The following is an 18663-nucleotide window of genomic DNA, read 5'->3' as shown; positions in this document are numbered from 1 at the left end:
TTTTCAGGTACTTTAGTTGCCTAAGTTCTCTGAACTTGCTTGCTTTGCTATTTAGCATTTGCTTTGAGGTATAATTACTTCTTCTTCATGTAGTCTGGAGACCCGGTCTGTTATTTGACCGGGCAAACTGTCTGAAGTCCTCCTTAAGAGGCAATGCCTGTGTTTGTTTAAATTTGTCCTAAGCAGGAAAAGTCCTTCAAGTAAGGCAATTGGTGGAAGGTAGGGATAAGCAATCTATCCCCCACTATTCAGTGTGTCCTCTCTTTGCTCCCATTACATGGTTGAAGCAACGAGATAAAAACCCAAGATCTAATCGAGTCAATAATGTGGAGAGAGTTCCTACTTTCTGAACTCCCACACTTTCTTTAATGCTCTCTCTGATTTGAGATAGAAGCAATGAGGCACGCCCCTCATCTCCTTTTCATCTGCTTCACCTGAGCCCCTCAATGGCCAGGTTAAGAGCGACTCTTACCTATTACAGTGGACTTTCAAAGTCAAACCCTCTTGTGTGAGCCCCATTGTTTTGGCTATAGAGTGTGCTGTTTGTTATTCATCGATTGTTTGATTTGCTTCATGTGCACTTGTTTGCCTGTATGCTATGCATTTATCATCATCATCAATTGCCATTAATGCATGATCGTCTCATTTGTTTTGTGATGCTATCATTGTTGTTTGCCCATTGAGGACAATTGTAAGTCCATTGCTTTGGCATTTGCTCCTGTGATATGGAAGGATAGAGTGTAAGACCTCATTGGTCACTCATATCTTCTGTTTATCTGTGTGTATGTGAGGATACAGTTATAAGTCCCTGTAAGTTGGCATCTGTTGTCCTGTGATCATAATGTGATCTGTTTGATTTGTATGTGAGGTTGCAATTATAAGTCCCTGTAAGTTGGCATTTGCATTCCTGTGATCATATTGTCGCTTTTGTTCTTGTATGTGAGGATCCATTGTAAGTCCCTGTGATGTGGCATTGGATTTCCTGTGAGCATACTGTGGAGTTAACCTAAGTCCAGATAGATTGGCAGTTGACTTCCATATTTCATCTTTGTTTTTCTTTTGAGGAGATTAGTGTAAGACCATTGAGTGGCATCTGATATCCATTTCTGTTTTAGGAGACTGGTGTAAATCCATCTATTGGTATCCGGTATCCGCTTTTTATTTCTTTGCCGGTGGAGATTAGTGTAAGACCATTGAGTGGCTTCTGACATCCCGTTTTGTTTTAGGAGATTGGTATAAGACCATTGATTGGCATCCGATATCCGCCTTTGCTTTGTTTGTTTATTATTATTAATTGCATTCCAAAGGACACACTTGAATCATCTGCTATATGATTTCAAGAAGTGAACCTTCTAAGAAGTTTTACTATCCATTCATCCATTCATCATTCATTACGTCCTAGAACCTTTTCACACTTTATCTTTTAAATTTGACGTAAGTGTTGTGCAAACATCTTCATGTTTTCAAACTAAAAACCTGGACTCAAGTCCATGACTTTTTTTCAAACTCATTTTCATAACATTTCTTTTGAATCAATCTTAATCATACTTTGACTCCATTTTCATAATCATAATCAGTAACTTCACTCATTCACTTGTTTTGGCTTTGTCCATTAATCTTTTCATACATGAGCTATAGGTTTGATTTATCTTAGTGGTTGATGTTAATCTCACCTTCTGTCTTTAGTGATTGAATTGTAAGTCTTCCTTGCCTATTATAGGGTTAACCCCTCCCTGGCAAGTTGAAGCTGTTCTCACATGGTGGACGTTGTTGTCTGTATAAGGTTGAGTTTTCTCCCGTGGATAACGTAAGACCTAGGGTTTGTGTTTAAAATTGAACCTAACCCACTTTTGGAAATCTTTTAGCCGAACTACGGCGTTCTGATCCTTACCTTTGATGGAAGGTACGTAGGCAACGGGTTCATCCGTTCGAACCCAATAACCCAATAACCCAATAAAAATTGTATATTCTTTTCTCATCATCCCAATCATGTTTGCACAATCTTTATGTCATAACAAATAATAATCTTTTACAACAAGTGTGAAAAGGGCTCCCTAGGAGTACCTAGGACGTAGTGGGTGCCTAACACCTTCCCATTGCGTAATTTACCCCTTACCCAGAATCTCTGATCTTTTTATTAGTTTTCTACGTGTAAAACTTCTTAGGCTTTTGTTCGCTTTTTAGCCAATCCTTTGGATAAATAAAAGTGCGGTGGCGACTCGAAATTTCATGTATCTCTTAGCTTATGATTTAATCGATAGATCATATAGCGACGAATACACCGCTACAGCTGTGTTAACAGACTGGGAACATCCAGTAGTTGCTAAGGAAGGAGAAGCTACAACTAATAAAAAGCCTGAAGAACAATGGACCAAGGAGGAGGAGGATCTAGCCATTGGAAATTCTAAAGCATTGAATGCTATATTCAATGGAGTAGACAAGAATATCTTCAGATTGATAAACAACTGTGAGGTGGCTAAAGATGCTTGGGACATTCTCAAAACCACTCATGAAGGCACCTCTAGAGTGAAGATGTCTATATTACAGCTGCTCACCACCAAGTTTGAAAATTTAAGGATGAAAGAAGATGAAAATATTCATGAATTTCATATGAGTATCCTTGAAATTGCTAATGCCTCAGGAGCCCTGGGAGAGAAGATGTCAGATGAAAAATTAGTAAGGAAAATACTCAGGTCACTCCCTAAGAGATTTTTTATGAAGGTGACAGCCATAGAAGAGTCTCAAGACATCTCTAATATGAGAGTTGATGAGCTAATTGGTTCCCTCCAAACATTTGAGATGGGAATATGTGATGGATCTGAAAAGAAAACCAAAAGCATAGCCTTCATGTCAAACACTGAGGAGGAAGAGGAGGAAATTGGTCAGGATGTTGATGAAGATCTGGCAAATGATGTAGCAATGCTAGGAAGACAGTTCAACAGACTTTTGAAAAAGATGGATGTAAGATATAAGGCAAATGTCAAGAACATCTCGACATCAGTAAATCCAACAATGCTGGAAGAAGAACAAGGTCAGATGATAAGCCCAAAGAAGGAAAATGAGTACAGTGCCATGAATGTGATGGATATGGATACATTAGAACTGAGTGTGGAACCTACCTCAAGAAACATAAGAGGAGTCTTGTTGCCACTTGGTCTGATGAGAGTGAAACAGAAGAGTATGCAAATCTGGTGACTGCCTTGACTGGAAGATGGGGTTCTGATGAAGACTCAAGTGATGATGAAGTAACCTTTGAAGAGTTGGCCACTACCTACAGAAAGTTGTGTCATAGAAGTGCAGAGGTGTGTAAACAAGTGGAAAGCCAGAAGAAGGTAATAACTCAACTGGAGAATGAGAAGGTAGAACACATGGAAACCATCTCCAAATTAAAAACAGAAGCAGTGGCTCTGAATGCCAAACTAGATGAGAGTCAACAAGTTGAAAGCCAGAAGAAAGTAATAGCACAGCTGGAGAATGAGAAGGCAGAACATGTGGAAACTATCTCCAAGTTAAAGACTGAAGCTGTATTCTTGAATTCTAAACTGGATGAGATGACCAAGTATGTAAGGATGCTAAGCAATGGATCTGACACCTTAGACAAGATTCTCCAGACTGGTGAAATAACAAGAGACAAATCTGGCATTGGGTTCAATGAATCTAAGGCTGAGTGCAGTTACACTGGTGACAAACCAAAATCCAAACCTAAGTACAGCCATATGGATAGCAGACCTGCAATGTCACATCATATGTCACAACATCACAAAGGAAGACAGCAGAAAGGGAAACACCAAAAATGGAAATGTTATTATTGTGGGAGGTTTGGCCACATAAAACCCTTCTGCTATAAGCTGTATGGTTACCCTCAGCCTACTCATTATCAACCTAAACCCAAACATCACAAACCTATCAACAAAAAGCAATGGATTTCTAAGACTAATGTTACATGCCTATAAGCTCACACTTCCTTCAGAGGTTCAGCCAAAGAAGATTGGTACTTTGAAAGTGGATGCTCCAGACACATGACTGGAAACAAAAACCTGTTAACCGGCCTTCATCCTCAGGCCACGAGCTATGTAACCTTTGGTGATGGAGCAAAGGGTGAAATCAAGGGGATTGGTAAGCTTGAATGCCCTGGAGTTCCTAATCTTGACAATGTCCTACTTGTTAAGGGCTTGATTGCAAATCTAATAAACATCAGTCAACTATGTGACCAAGGTCTAAATATTAACTTTACTAAAACTGAATGTCTGATTACTAACAAAGAAAGTGAAGTGATCATGAAAGGAGTCAGGTCCAAAGACAACTGTTACATGTAGAGTTCTCAAATTGGTTATTCTTCAAAGTGTACCTTAGTCAAAGAGGAAGGAGTGAAGACATGGCATCAAAGATTGAGCCATCTGCATCTTAAAGGTATGAAGATGATTATATCTGGTGAAGCTGTTAGAGGAATTCCCAACTGTAAGACCCTAATTTTGACCCTAAGATCCCTCATGGCATCATAACATTGCATTTGCATAGCCTCAAGGATCATAAGCATCTTGGTTCCCTTTGCCTTTTGGTGGGACCTCTTGTGAGTGGTTTGAGATCACCAAGTATGCTTGAATTGTATATTATTGCTTTTCTCATTTTATTAACTAACCAAAAGCACAAAAATATGTCACTAACATCTTTTGTTTGTAGCTTGAGCAGTCACAAGGTCTAAAGGCTTCTAGGAGACCCTATGTGCATTGATATGGTCAAGAGAAGATGAAAGCAAGCATGGTAATGGTTCCCAGAGCTCTCATCCATCAAATATGCCTCCCAAGTATCTCAATTCATCATTTTGATCAAAGCAAATCAAAGGGGGCTTAAGGATTGTTTCCTAAGGAAACCCTAATTCATTTGTTCATCAACTGTGCCTTGCTCTTGAAGCAACCTCAGCCCATGGTCAAATATAATCAAGGGAAGTTCTTTAATTCATCATTTCATGCATATTTGAACTCATTTGAGTGTCCTCAATCATTAATTCATCAAGATATGAGGCGTGGACTTGAGAAGTTGACCAGTCAATTCATTTGACTATTTTGAAATGCACTGAGACCTAACTTTTTATGTGTTGGTCAAATGGAGATGACCCCAAGAGCAAAAAATGTTCTTAAAGACAATATGAACAACTTTCATGTTCATCAAAATTTGATTTGAATCTTGGAAGGTCATCATCCATTCCAAGACATTATAGGTCATTTTGACTGAAACCCTAATTATAGGTCAACTTCCCAAGAACATAACTCATTCATTTTTCATGATTTTAAGGTGAGACTTAATGCATTGTAAATATTATTGTGTCTACTTCAAATGTTATGTTGAGAAAAATTGCAAAATCTCAAAATAAATACATGTGATAATGCAAAACATTATAGGTCACTTTAGACCAAATGCATTAAAATGTGAAAAAGTCCAACTTCAAGTGCCCATAACTTCTTCATCAAATATCCAAATGATGCAAAATTTAGGTCCAAATTGATTGCCTTGAAAATATATACAACTTTAATGTTGGAGATTTTGTCATTTGGATCTTGTATCATTGAAACAGAAGGACCTGAACATTGGCCAAATTTGGAAATTTTACATAGGCATGTTTTGCACCCTACACTTCAAGCTCAAATTTCATTGATTTCCAAGGCCCAAATGAAGTTTTGATCAACATGACATTTGTTCCTTATGCAATAAGCTTTCCAACCATTACTCATAAGGTTGCATTTTGATTTTATGCATGGCATTTTCGAAGGCTTCAATGAAATAGTGCATTTTATGAAAATCATTCCAATTGCCATGCATGATCCATTAATACACAATCTGCACGTTCAATTCATATTTGGTGATGTATAGCTTGCAATTCCAATCAGAATTAGGCCCTCCATGCGCTTGTACAGGCCCATGAATGGAGGCCCTCTTCTCCCATGCACACGATTTTGATGATGCTTGCAGCTCCCTCCATCTATAAATACAATGCCTTGCCCTCTCATTTCTGCAACCTTAAGGCGCCCTACATGCTGTGCAACTGAAATCCCACACCCACACCAAAGGAACAATCTCAATTTTCTCTCAAATTTCAGATCTGAATTTTGATTTCCTCGATTGAAATTTCAGATCTAAAGTTCCTAGACCTCTTCACCTTGATCCATAGAGTTTTTTGTTTGCAAAAGAACTCAAAGATCGTGACTTAATTCTTCACAATTCAAAGGTTTTACTCAACTGCATTTTGCTTCGAACCAGCTCATATATTGTTCCATTTGCTTTGATTTTGTGTGATCTGAAGTCCTCTGCATAGAGGCATCATTATTGAGCTTTGAATTTTTGAAATCAAGCAAGTTCAGTTGAACACCATTAAAATTCAACCTCTGATTTCTCTCTCAATAGGAATCTAGAGTGAATTTGGTTGGTACAGGAGTGATGTACATCACTCCACCTTTCGTTTGGTACCTGGATCGCGCGTTTTTGTTCATGTTTATATCTCTGTAATTTTTGGCCTTCGCCGGAGCTAGCCGGAGAAGACGGTGGCGCTGGCCACCGTCTGGTCTCCAGATTGAATCGTGGCCATCCATTTCCGTTTCCAGATTTAATCCTGGCTGTCCAACGTTTTGACTTTTTTTAAATGTTTGTGTGGTTGCCTTGACTGAAGCGTTTGGTAGGCGCGCATGTGTGATTCGCCTGATCTGCCAGGTCAATTAATAAACTAGATCCAACGCTTCTCCTTTTTTCTTATTTTTATTTTCTGATTTCTATTTTCTTTTATTTCTTTTAATTCCATTTTATTTCTAAAATTCATATCTCTTTCTTTATTGGTCCAAAAATTATGGGACCAATTGCATTATTTCTCTTTTAATTTCTACTTTCTAGAAATGATTTTTAATATTTTTTTATTTCATCATTTGCTATTTTTTAATAATTTTCTCTTTTCTGGTTATTTTTAATTCATTTTAAATAATTTTTGATATTCAAAAAATACAAAAATATTTTCTCAACCTCCTTGAATGATGATAGATCTATGAAAAATATTCTCATCAATTTATTAATTGATTTGAGATTTATTTGAGATTTTAGTTCAATTAGGTTATTTTTTATGCATTTTTAATTGATTAAAAATAGTTTCTGACTTTTAAAAATGCTGAAATTTTTTGTCAAACTTTGTTTGACCTTGTTGAACTTGAGATAATTCACTTGGACTTTTCAAAGTTGATTTGAAGTGAATTTGAAGTTTGACCTTTCTTTATTATTTTAATTCAAGTTTTGTTTTAAATATTAAAAATGCTAAAAATATTTTATTTGTTTCTTGACCTCTAATTCTCATTTTGCTTATGTTTTCTATTGTTTGACCTTGATCTTCTCTATCTTTGGTCATAGCTTGTTGATTATCTCATTTCATTTCATTTAATGCACTTTAATTCTTCATTTCTTTCTTCTTCTTCTTCTCCTTCTTCTTTTTCTTTTTTTGATCAATGAGTTAAAGATTGGTGGTTAGCATTGATTAGGGAAGTTTAATCTTCCTTGATTCAAATCTAATTCATCTTGATCATGGATCAAGTGAATGGCTTTGCATTAAGGATAGATTGCTTTCTAAAATCATGCAAAGAACCTAAATCAATACAAGATCGTTTCTCATCTTCTTTTTGGCATGACAAATTGTTGGAGTTTGATTCACTAATCAAGACCTCTAACTTGTGTTGTTGCCTACATTATTATTGACCGGCCTCAGATAGTTGTGACTTCTACATAAGTCCAATTACAATTGCTTAACATAGCGCTAAATTTGCCTTATGGCACACTAACTCTAACACTAACCATTAACATTTAGTTCTTGCTCTTTACATTTATGCAATTTACTATTCTTGCACATATTATTCATTTGTTTTGCTCTTTGCTCACTTGAGCACATATTTATGTTAATGCAATTTTCCTTTTGCTCACTTGAGCACATAATTGTGTATATATTATTGTGCTTGTGTTTTGTTTTGATTGTTGAGGACCAAATGCAAAGAAATGAACAAATGGACTTAGTTTCTAGGACATTCCTTATGCAAAATTGGAGTAAAAGGACTTTAATGTTGGAGATGGATTAGAAGGAACAAACTTCTAAACTCACTCTTGTCCATTCTTGATTTGCTTCATAAGACTCTCTGATGTGTATGTGCTTTTGTGCTAGGGGATCCTATGAGAGCTCAAATTGAAGAACCATTGCCATGTTCATCCAAAGTGAAAGATACAAGATACATTGGGGATCTTCTAAGGAACTTGTTTGATTGTGTTGATTGCTTGAGCTTACTATTATTTCGCTTGCATATTCCAAAGGATGGGAGCTACTTGGATCATCAATATGATCTCAAGAGAGGAACTCCATTTATGGTCTTGTTTCTTATCCCTTATCTCTTGTATGATTAGGACTTTAACTATTCTTCTTCTTCCCTCCACTCTAACCCCAAGCCAAAACTCTTTGTGCAAACATTTAACACTTGTTTTCAAACATTAGAAACCTAAGCCTTATGCTTTTGATTTTCAAACTTTCTTTTCATAACACTTATTTTGAATTGAACTTCTAAGTCAACTTTGACCATATTTTGTAAATACTTTTCATTGGTAAATATAACCCATTCAAATGTTTCTTTTGTGGTTTCAATGGCCACTTTCTTAATCAAAAACTTTTCATAACCTTTAGCTATTAGGTTTGAGTTATCCTTGAGGTAAATGTAATACTCATATATATCCTTAGTGATGGACAATGAGTCTTCCATGCTTATTATAGGGTTAACCCCTCACTAGCATGTTGAAGCTATCCTCAGATGGTGGATTTGTGGTTTTAGGTTGAGTTTTCTCCCTTGGATAACAAAAGACCTTAAGGCTTTTAGACCAATCAATTCACCAACTTGTTTTGAGATTTTTACCCCGAACTACGAGGTTTTGATCCTAATCTTTTTTAAGATGGTACATAGGCAATGGGTTTATCCATCCAAACACAAAATGTAAATAACTTGTATATTCTCTTCTCATCTCTTCAATCATGTTTGCACAAACAAATTTTCACAAAATACCAACCTTACAACAAATGTGAAAAGGGCTCCCTAGGAGTACCTAGGATGTTTTGGGTGCTTAAAACCTTCCCATTGCATAACCAACCCCCTTACCCCGATCTCTGACATTTTTACTAGTTTTTGATTCGATAAAACTTTTAGGTTTTTTTTCGCTTTCTAACCATTCCTTTGGATAAATAAAAGTGCAGTGGCGACTCGACTTGTATGGTTTACCTTGGATTTAGTCAATATCTCTAATGGTAACGAATACCCCGCTATAGAAAAGTGGCGACTCTGCTGGGGAGAATTTGCCTAGTGGGTTTTGCCTACTTTTCATATTTGTGTGTATTGTATTGTATATTATTTTGTGACATATTTTTGTGCAATTTGGGATTACTGTATTGTATGTAATGATTGAATTGCTTGAATATTAATTCCTTGTATGCTTGGTGATCTTTGTGAGATGAGTTCTATACCCGAACTCGAGTGCACTTAGGATAGGAGAGTGGCATAGTCTTGTTGACTTGTGTGGAGTTATTCCTTAGCAAGTTGACTTGCAAGCCCATTCACTTGGTGGAGGTTATGTTGGGATCAATAATGTCACACAAGTAGTTGTGGTTAGACATTACTCTTTCCAATATAGACCTTAGAAGCCAGGGACCTTAGTTTACCAAGCCCATCTCGGCCTATTCCTAAGACGTAGTGCAAAAGTCGTTCAAATGTAAGATTTGATACGATTGTTACGCGATACTACACTCATAAAAGTCTCTCTTGAGAATATTTTTGGAATACGAGTATTCGTTTCTTTGATAATATCCGAAAGATGGGATGATGACTATGGGAACCTCTTGTAGAACATGTTTGGCAGGTTTAAACCCTAGTACACTCCCTTTGGGTGGTTCTTAACCGAGACTCCATGCTCGTGACTTGCAACAAACCCTTGATTCATGGTTGATCCATTCTTGTATCCTTAATATCAATGGAACTTGGGTGTTGATAAGGTGTAAACCATAATCCACCAAAATGGATGATTGATATTAAGGATAACATGATCCATCCCATGACCTTTGTTTGGTGTGCTTTGCTTGATCCTTGAGTGTGATTGTTGCATTCATGCATTCATGCATCCATTCGCATCCATATCATCAATAATGAGAAAATTTTCAAGGAACTTAAGAGGTCTATTTGCAAAACTTTCAGACATGGAAAGACAAAGAAGGAATACGAAGAAGTACAGTTTCAGACAACCCGACTTAAAAGTGCTAAGGAATTTGACATCCTATGTATTAGATCCCTTGGGTTTCAAGGCTCGTTTTGGGAAGCTTCTATCTGTTCTGACTACTCAAATGGACGAAGGATTGATGAGTGTATTGGTGCAGTTCTATGATCCCTTATACCGTTGCTTCACATTTCCAGAGTTTCAGCTTTTGCCCACACTTGAGAAGTATGCCTACCTTGTGGGTATACCTATTCTAGACCAGTTGTCGTTCAGTGGCTTAGAGAATGTTCCTACTCCTCAAGAGATAGCTGTTATGTTACATATAGATGAATCTCTGGTTGGTGCTCATATGACTACCAAAGGTGGAATTCAAGGTTTCCCTTCTGAGTTCCTCACCGCTCAAGCTACTATGTATGGGAAGGCCATGAGTGAGGACACCTTTGAAGCCATATTTGTACTTCTCATCTATGGGCTAGTGTTATTCCCCAACATCGATAAGTTTGTGGATGTGAATGCTATTAGGATTTTCTCTACTCTTAATCCCGTTCCAACTCTGTTGGGTGACACTTACTTTTTTTTGCATATGAGGAATACAAAAGGTGGTGGTACCATTGTGTGCTGTTTGCCTCTGCTGTACAAGTGGTTTATTTCGCACTTGCCGCAGACGGTCGCCTTCAAGGAGAACAAAAGATGTCTACGGTGGTCCACGGGACTGATGTCTCTCACTAATGATGATATCTTTTTGTACAACCGTGTATATGATGGTGTGTAGATTATCGACTCTTGTGGTGAATTCTCCAATGTGCCTCTTCTTGGTACATGTGGTGGGATTAACTACAACCCTATTTTGGCACATCGTCAGCTTGGGTTCCCCCTAAAGGATAAACCCAACAACATTCTGTTAGAGGGTGTGTTCTTTCAGGAGGGTAAAGATCCCCAAGGCTTGAAGGGCAGGATGGTCCGCGCTTGGCGCAAGATTCATAAGAAAGGAAGGAATGAGCTAGGTCTGAAGAACTGTATCGCTTTGGAGCCTTATACTTCTTGGGTTAGGAGGAGAGCTTCTGAGTACCTCATGCCTTACGAGTATCCAAGACCTACACCATTGGTTGTGGCTGGGCCTTCAACCCTCCATGACCAAGGAGTAGAGGAGTCGAGAGACGAAGACCGTTCGCGTGCTTGGATCCATGAACGAGAGTAGTTGCTTCAGCAGATCTAGGAGAAGGATGCTTTGATAGAGTTCCTTGAGCACCAGGTTATAGATGATCCTGATGACGCATGAACTTCTCTACTTCCTCAGTCTTCCAAATTTTGGAAGAGGAGGTATGATCGACTTGTCAAAGAGAAGGCAGATATGGAGGCAGCCTACGAGAGGGAAGTGAAGAGGCTTCGCGCATCTTATCTTCCTGTATCCAGAGCTTTAGATGATTGCTTCTATGGATCCATAGGATGATCATTTTCCTTCTTGTATTGTATTTGGTTACCAGGAATGTACTTCTTTGGTGTAAAAATATTTTCCAAATATTATTTGATGTGATATTTCCATATGTGATAAATGTTTAATATTTCCAATATTTGCAAATAGGACTCTAAAGTTCCTCTGATATAAAAAATTAAATCATATGCATTGCATACATCATGTGCATAAGCAGGTTTTGCTCCAGGCTTCTTGTTCTATCGTCTAACTTTGTGTTCTTCATTTATTTTGAAGACAAGCCGACTCACCGGTACTACACCCGAGCCAACATTTCAAGACTGATGGATCATTTGGAACAAGAGAACCGTGAGCTTAAGAAGGAAGTAGCCAGATTGACTTCCCTGATGGAGTCATTCATGGCTACCAAGAGCCAATCGTCTCCGACACCTTCAACTCCTCCCCAGAGGATAGTCATCTCTGAGATTGTCTATTCAACTGTGTCTGCGGCCAGCGCACACTTTGCTCCAATGGCTATGCCAGCCGGGTTTCCGTGGGGGATACCTCTTAATTTCATGCCTGAGGGTCCTGCACCCACTTTTGCTTCTCTGCCGGCATCTAGCCCGGTGTAAGACCCCAATTTTGACCCTAAGATCCCTCATGGCATCATAACATTGCATTTGCATTGCCTCAAGGATCTTTAGCATCTTGGTTCCCTTTGCCTTTGAGTGGGACTCCTTGTGATTGGTTTGAGATCACCAAGCATGCTTGAATTATACATCATTGTTTCTCTTACTTTTGTTTACTAACCAAAAGCACAAAAATGTGTCACTAACATCTTTTGTTTGAAGCTTGAGTATCATCCAAGACACTTTGTGGGTTCTATTTAGATGATCAGTCAATACAAGGGAATGGCTTGAGATACTTCCAACAGGTTCAAATGGGGTCTATTCGTCAGTCAAAACGTTAATCTTGAAGGAGCAAAAGTTTGTTCATGAGCTGTCATGCTCGCTAGGCGAGCAGAATGGGTCGCCTAGCGAGTCCCAAGAAAAGCCACCAGAATCACCTACGCTCAGAGGAATTTCTTGAACTGTCATGCTCGCTAAGCGAAGCCCACGTGTTTAACAAAAAAAAAAGAACGAAAACCGAAAAAAAAAACGAAAAAAACAAATAAAAAATAAAATAAAATAAAAAAATAAAAATAAAAATAAATAAATAAATAAATAAATAAATAAATAAATAAAATATAACAGAAATTTTTTGGACTTGGGCCTCTCACATTTGAGCCCACAGGTCTACAAAAATCAGGTTATAAATTCAGAGTTTCAGTGAAACAAAATTCCATTCTATTCTATTACCCTGGCAGGGAAAAAGATAGTGACAGAAGAGCTAACAGAGTTCAGAGCAACCTCCAGAGACTGAAGGGAACTCATTGGCAAAGAACCAATTCCCTCTCATATAAACTCTCAGATTGCTTTGCAAACCCAACCGGGCAATTCGATTTCATTCGATCTCTCCAGTCAGGTTTGCCGTATTCCCATTAGTTTATGCTTTTAATTTGAATGCTCTGAAGGTATGAGGTATTATGGGTGAATTTGATACCCTTTTGATGCATGTGTTTGACAAGAGGTTTAGGCCTCCTACCCTTGGTTGTTTTTTGTGAGCTTTTTGTGAATTTTAATGGCATGATTCATGTGGTTACATTTTGATTTGGGGCAACTCTTGATTACCCTATCTTGTTTCTCTAACCTGTTTGTTGAGTTTTTGTGAGGGCTCACATACTCTTGCAGGGATAGCTTGCTTGGTGTTCCACTTTATTTGTGGGGTACCACCTGGAGGTCTATTCCGATTACCTGTACTGACTCGCTTTCTTTGATGGTGTTTAGCTTGGAAGAGTCTTTGGGTTTCTTATTTATCTAATTGCTGTTACTTCGGATCTTTATCCGTACGGTAGATTTCCCAATCCCTTTACTTTTCCCGCATGTTACCGATTTTTTAGGTTTCGTATAGCCTCTCGTGGCATGTCATTTAAGGTAGCGCGGTTCCTTCATCTAGGACTGCCTTTTTGCACGAGCATCCCTAAACACCCCAAACTCATTGGTTTTTCTTCTCCTAAGAACACGTTATCTCCTTCTACTACAGACGAGTAAGTCTCCAAAGGTCGAGCATCCGGTAGATTGTGTAGTAACGTCGTTCACCCCAAAACACAATCCTTACCCCATAGGTGGTCGAACTACGTTTTGCTCTAATTTTCATCCCAGATAAGATACGTAGGCATAAGACGCGATGTCTTAGCGAGCACACTCCTCTTTAACCCATAGGTAGCTGAGCTACGAAGACTCTGATTCTCAGATTCAGATGAGATACGTATGCAGTGGATGCAACGTCCGTGCGAGTCATTTTCCTTTGACCCTTCTTTTAGTAAGTAGTACATTAGATAAACATACACGTTTTTCTCATCCCTTCAATCATGTTTGCACAAATAAGTTTTCAAAAAAACAACAACAACCTTTGCAACAAATGTGAAAAGGGCTCCCTAAGAGTACCTAGGATGCTTTGGGTGCCTAACACCTTCCCATTGCATAACCAACCCTCTTACCCAAATCTCTGACATTTTTACTAGTTTTTGATTCGATAAAACTTTTAGGTTTTTGTTCGCTTTCTAACCATTCCTTTGGATAAATAGAAGTGCGGTGGCGACTCGACTTGTATGATTTACCTTGGATTTAGTCAATATCTCTAATGGTAACGAATACCCCGCTACAGAAAAGTGGCGACTATGCTGGGGAAAATAAATCCTAGTGGGTTTTGCCTACTTTTCATATTTGTTGTATTGTATTGTATATTTTTTTTTGTGACATATTTTTGTGCAATTTGGGATTACTGTATTGTATGTAATGATTGAATTGCTTGATACTAATTCCTTGTATGCTTGGTGATCTTTGTGAGATGAGTTCTATACCCGGACTCGAGTGCACTTAGGATAGGAGAATGGCGTAGTCTTGTTGACTTGTGTGGAGTTATTCCTTAGCAAGTTGACTTGCAAGTCCATTCAGTTGGTGGAGGTTATGTTGGGATCAATAATGTCACACAAGTAAGTTGTGGTTAGACATTACTCTTTCCAATATAGACCTTAGAAGCCAAGGACCTTAGTTTACCAATCCCATCTTGGCCTATTCTTAGGATGTAGTGCGAAAGTCGTTCAAGTGTAAGATTTGATACGATTGTTACGCGATACTACACTCATAAGAGTCTCTCTTGAGAATATTTTCGGAATACGAGTAGTCGTTTCTCCAATAATATCCGAAAGATGGGATGATGACTATGGGAACCTCTTGTAGAACATGTTTGGCAAGTTTAAACCCTAGTACACTCCCTTTTGGGTGGTTCTTAACCTAACTCCATGCTCGTGACTTGCAACAAACCCTTGATTCATGGTTGATCCGTTCATGTATCCTTAATATCAATGGAACTTGGGTGTTGATAAGGTGTAAACCATAATCCACCAAAATGGATGATTGATATTAAGGATAACATGATCCATCCCATGACCTTTGTTTGGTGTGCTTTGCTTGATCCTTGAGTGTGATTGTTGCATTCATGCACCCATTTGCATCCATATCATCAATAAATAAGAAAATTTTCAAGGAACTTAAGGGGTTTATTTGCAAAATTTTCAGACATGGAAAAACAAAGAAGGAATACAAAGAAGTACAGCTTCAGGCAACCAGATTTGAAAGAGTTAAGGAATCTGACATCCTATGCATTAGATCCTTTGGGTTTCAAGACTCGTTTTGGGAAGCTTCTTCCTCTTCCGGCTACTCAGGTGGATGAAGGTCTGATGAGTGTGTTAGTGCAATTCTATGATCCCTTGTACCGTTGCTTCACGTTTCCAGATTTTCAGCTTTTGCCTACCCTTGAGGAGTATGCTTACCTTGTGGGTATACCTATTCTAGACCAGTTGCCGTTCAGTGGCTTGGAAAGGATTCCCACTTCTCAAGAGATAGCAAACATGTTACACATAGATGAATCTCTGGTTGGTGCTCATATGACTACCAAAGGTGGAATTCAAGGTCTCCCTTCTGAGTTCCTCATTGCTCAAGCTACTATATATGGGAAGGCCATGAGTGAGGATGCCTTTGAGGCCATATTTGTACTTCTCATCTATGGGCTAGTGTTATTCCCCAACATCGACAAGTTTGTGGATGTGAACGCTATTAGGATTTTCTCTACTCTTAATCCCGTTCCGACTCTGTTGGGCGATACCTACTTCTCTTTGCATATGAGGAATGCAAAGGGTGGTGGCGCCATTGTGTGTTGTTTGCCTCTGTTGTGTAAGTGGTTTATTTCTCACTTACCTCAGACAGTCGCTTTCAAGGAGAACAAGGAATGTCTACGGTGGTCCACGAGACTTATGTCTCTCACTAATGATGATATCTCTTGGTATAACCGTGTGTATGACGGTGTGCAGATTATTGACTCTTGTGGCGAATTCTCCAATGTACCTCTTCTTGGTACATGTGGTGGGATTAACTACAATCCTGTTTTGGCACGTCGGCAACTTGGGTTCCCCTTAAAGGATAAACCCAATAACATTCTGTTAGAGGGTGTATTCTTTCAGGATGGCAAAGATCCCCAAGGCTTGAAAGATAGGATGGTCCGCGCTTGGCGCAAGATTCATAGAAAAGGAAGGAAAGAGTTGGGTCCTAAGAATTGCATCGCTTTGGAGCCTTACACTGTTTGGGTTAGGAAGAGGGCATCTGAGTACCTCATGCCTTACGAGTATCCGAGACCTACACCTATGATTATGGCTGGGCCTTTAACCCTCCCTAATCAAGGAGTAGAGGAGTTGAGAGACGAAGACCGTCCACGTGCCTGGATCCGTGAACGTGAAGAGTTACTTCAGCAGATTAAGGAGAAGGATGCATTGATTGAGTTTCTTGAGCATCAGGTTATTGATGACCCTGATGATGTATGAACTTCTCTACTTCCTCAGTCTTCTAAGTTCTGGAAGAGGAGGTATGATCGACTCGCCAAAGAGAAGGCCGATATGGAGGCAGCCTACGAGAGGGAGGTGAAGAGGCTTCGTGCATCTTATCTTCATGTGTCCCGAGCTTTGGATGATTGCTTCTAGGGATCCATAGGACGATTATTTTCCTTTTCTCTTATATATGATTGACGATGCTGCACTTCTTTTCCCTGATATTATTTGATGAGATATTTCCATATGTGATAAAATGCTTAATATTTCCAGAATTTGCAAATAAAACTCTAAAGTTCCTTTGAAATAAAAAACAAATCATATGCACAAACATTGCATGCATCATATGCATAAGCAGGTTTTGTTTCCGGTCCCTTGCCCTGTGGTCTAACTCTGTGTCCTTCATTTATTTTGAAGACAAGCTGACTCACCGGTACTACACTAGAGCCAACATTTCAAGACTGATGGATCACTTAGAGCAAGAGAACCGCGAGCTGAAAGAGGAAGTGGCCAGATTGACTGCCCTAATGGAGTCACTCATGGCTGCCCAGAGCCAGTCTTCTCCGACACCTTCAACTCCTCCCTAGAGGACAGTTATCTCCGATATTGTCTCCTCTACTGTGCCCGCTGCCAGTGCACACTTTGTTCCAACAGCCATGCCAACCGGTTCCCGTGGGGGATGCCTCCCAATTTCATGCCTGAGGGTCCTGTTCCTACCTTTGCTTCTCTGCCGGCATCTAGCCCGCTCCTTGCCGTTCCTCCTCCTGTCGTGCATACTTTGCCCAGGGTAGACGACACCATCTATCATTCTGAGCCGTCTGAGGGTCCAGATGTTTATGAGAAGATGGATGCTATGAACAATCAGTTTCTTGAGCTTCGCAAGGAATTGAAAACTCTCAGAGGGAAGGATCTTTTCGGCAAGTCTGCTGCCGAACTCTGCTTGGTTCCAAATGTGAAGATCCCTGTGAAATTCAAGGTCCCTGATTTTGAAAAGTACAAAGGAAATACTTGTCCTCTCAGCCACCTGGTCATGTATGCCAGGAAGATGTTGACTCAAACCGATAATGACCAACTACTCGTCCACTACTTTCAGGACAGTCTGTCCGGTGCCGCTTTGCGTTGGTACATGGGTTTAGACAGCGCGAACATCTGATCCTTCAATGATCTCGGCGAAGCCTTCGTCAAGCAATACAAGTACAACATGGATATGGCTCCCGATAGAGATCAATTGAGAGCCATGTCCTAAAAGGATAAAGAAACATTTAAGGAGTACGTCCAGAGGTGGCGAGAGGTGGCAACACAGATCGTGCCTCCGCTAGAAGAGAAAGAGATGACTAAGATCTTTTTGAAGACTTTAAGTTCTTTTTATTATGAGCGGATGATTGCTAGCGCTTCTTCTGACTTCACCGAGATGGTGAATATGGGGATGCGTCTAGAAGAAGGGGTCCGTGAAGGACGGTTAACCAGAGAAGAAGGCTCTTCTGCCAAACGTTATGGGGTATTTGCAAAGAAGAAAGATGGAGAGGCACATGCTGTGAACTCCCATGAGAAACCAAGAAGACCCTCTGTGAGGAGGAGACTGTGCATCCCGCCAGTAACTAGCACCAGGTGGTTCATATAGCACCTGTTTTCAGAGACAATCAACAGTATCAGCAACATAGTAACAATCAGCAACCACCTCAGCAATATCAGCCACAACAGCTCCGTCCACAACAGCAAGCCTACCAGCCTTGAAATAGTAATCAAATCAGCATGAGTTATGAGAGGAAAAGGGTCACCTTCGATCCTATTCCTATGACGTATGTAGAGTTATATCCCTCTTTGATAGAAAGGAAGCTGATTACTCCGAGAGACCCACCGGCTATACCTGCTAACCCCCAGTGGTGGTATAAGCCTGAGTTACATTGTGTTTACCATTCTGGTGCTCTCGGCCATGACGTGGAGAATTGTTACCCTTTGAAGACCAAGGTTCAAGACCTTGTGAGGTGTGGTATTCTATGTTTTAAGG

This window comes from Lathyrus oleraceus, chromosome 1 (genome assembly GCF_024323335.1).
Source record: "Lathyrus oleraceus cultivar Zhongwan6 chromosome 1, CAAS_Psat_ZW6_1.0, whole genome shotgun sequence".
NCBI classification, from domain to species: Eukaryota; Viridiplantae; Streptophyta; class Magnoliopsida; order Fabales; family Fabaceae; genus Lathyrus; species Lathyrus oleraceus.
This window is presented reverse-complemented; position numbering follows the sequence as displayed.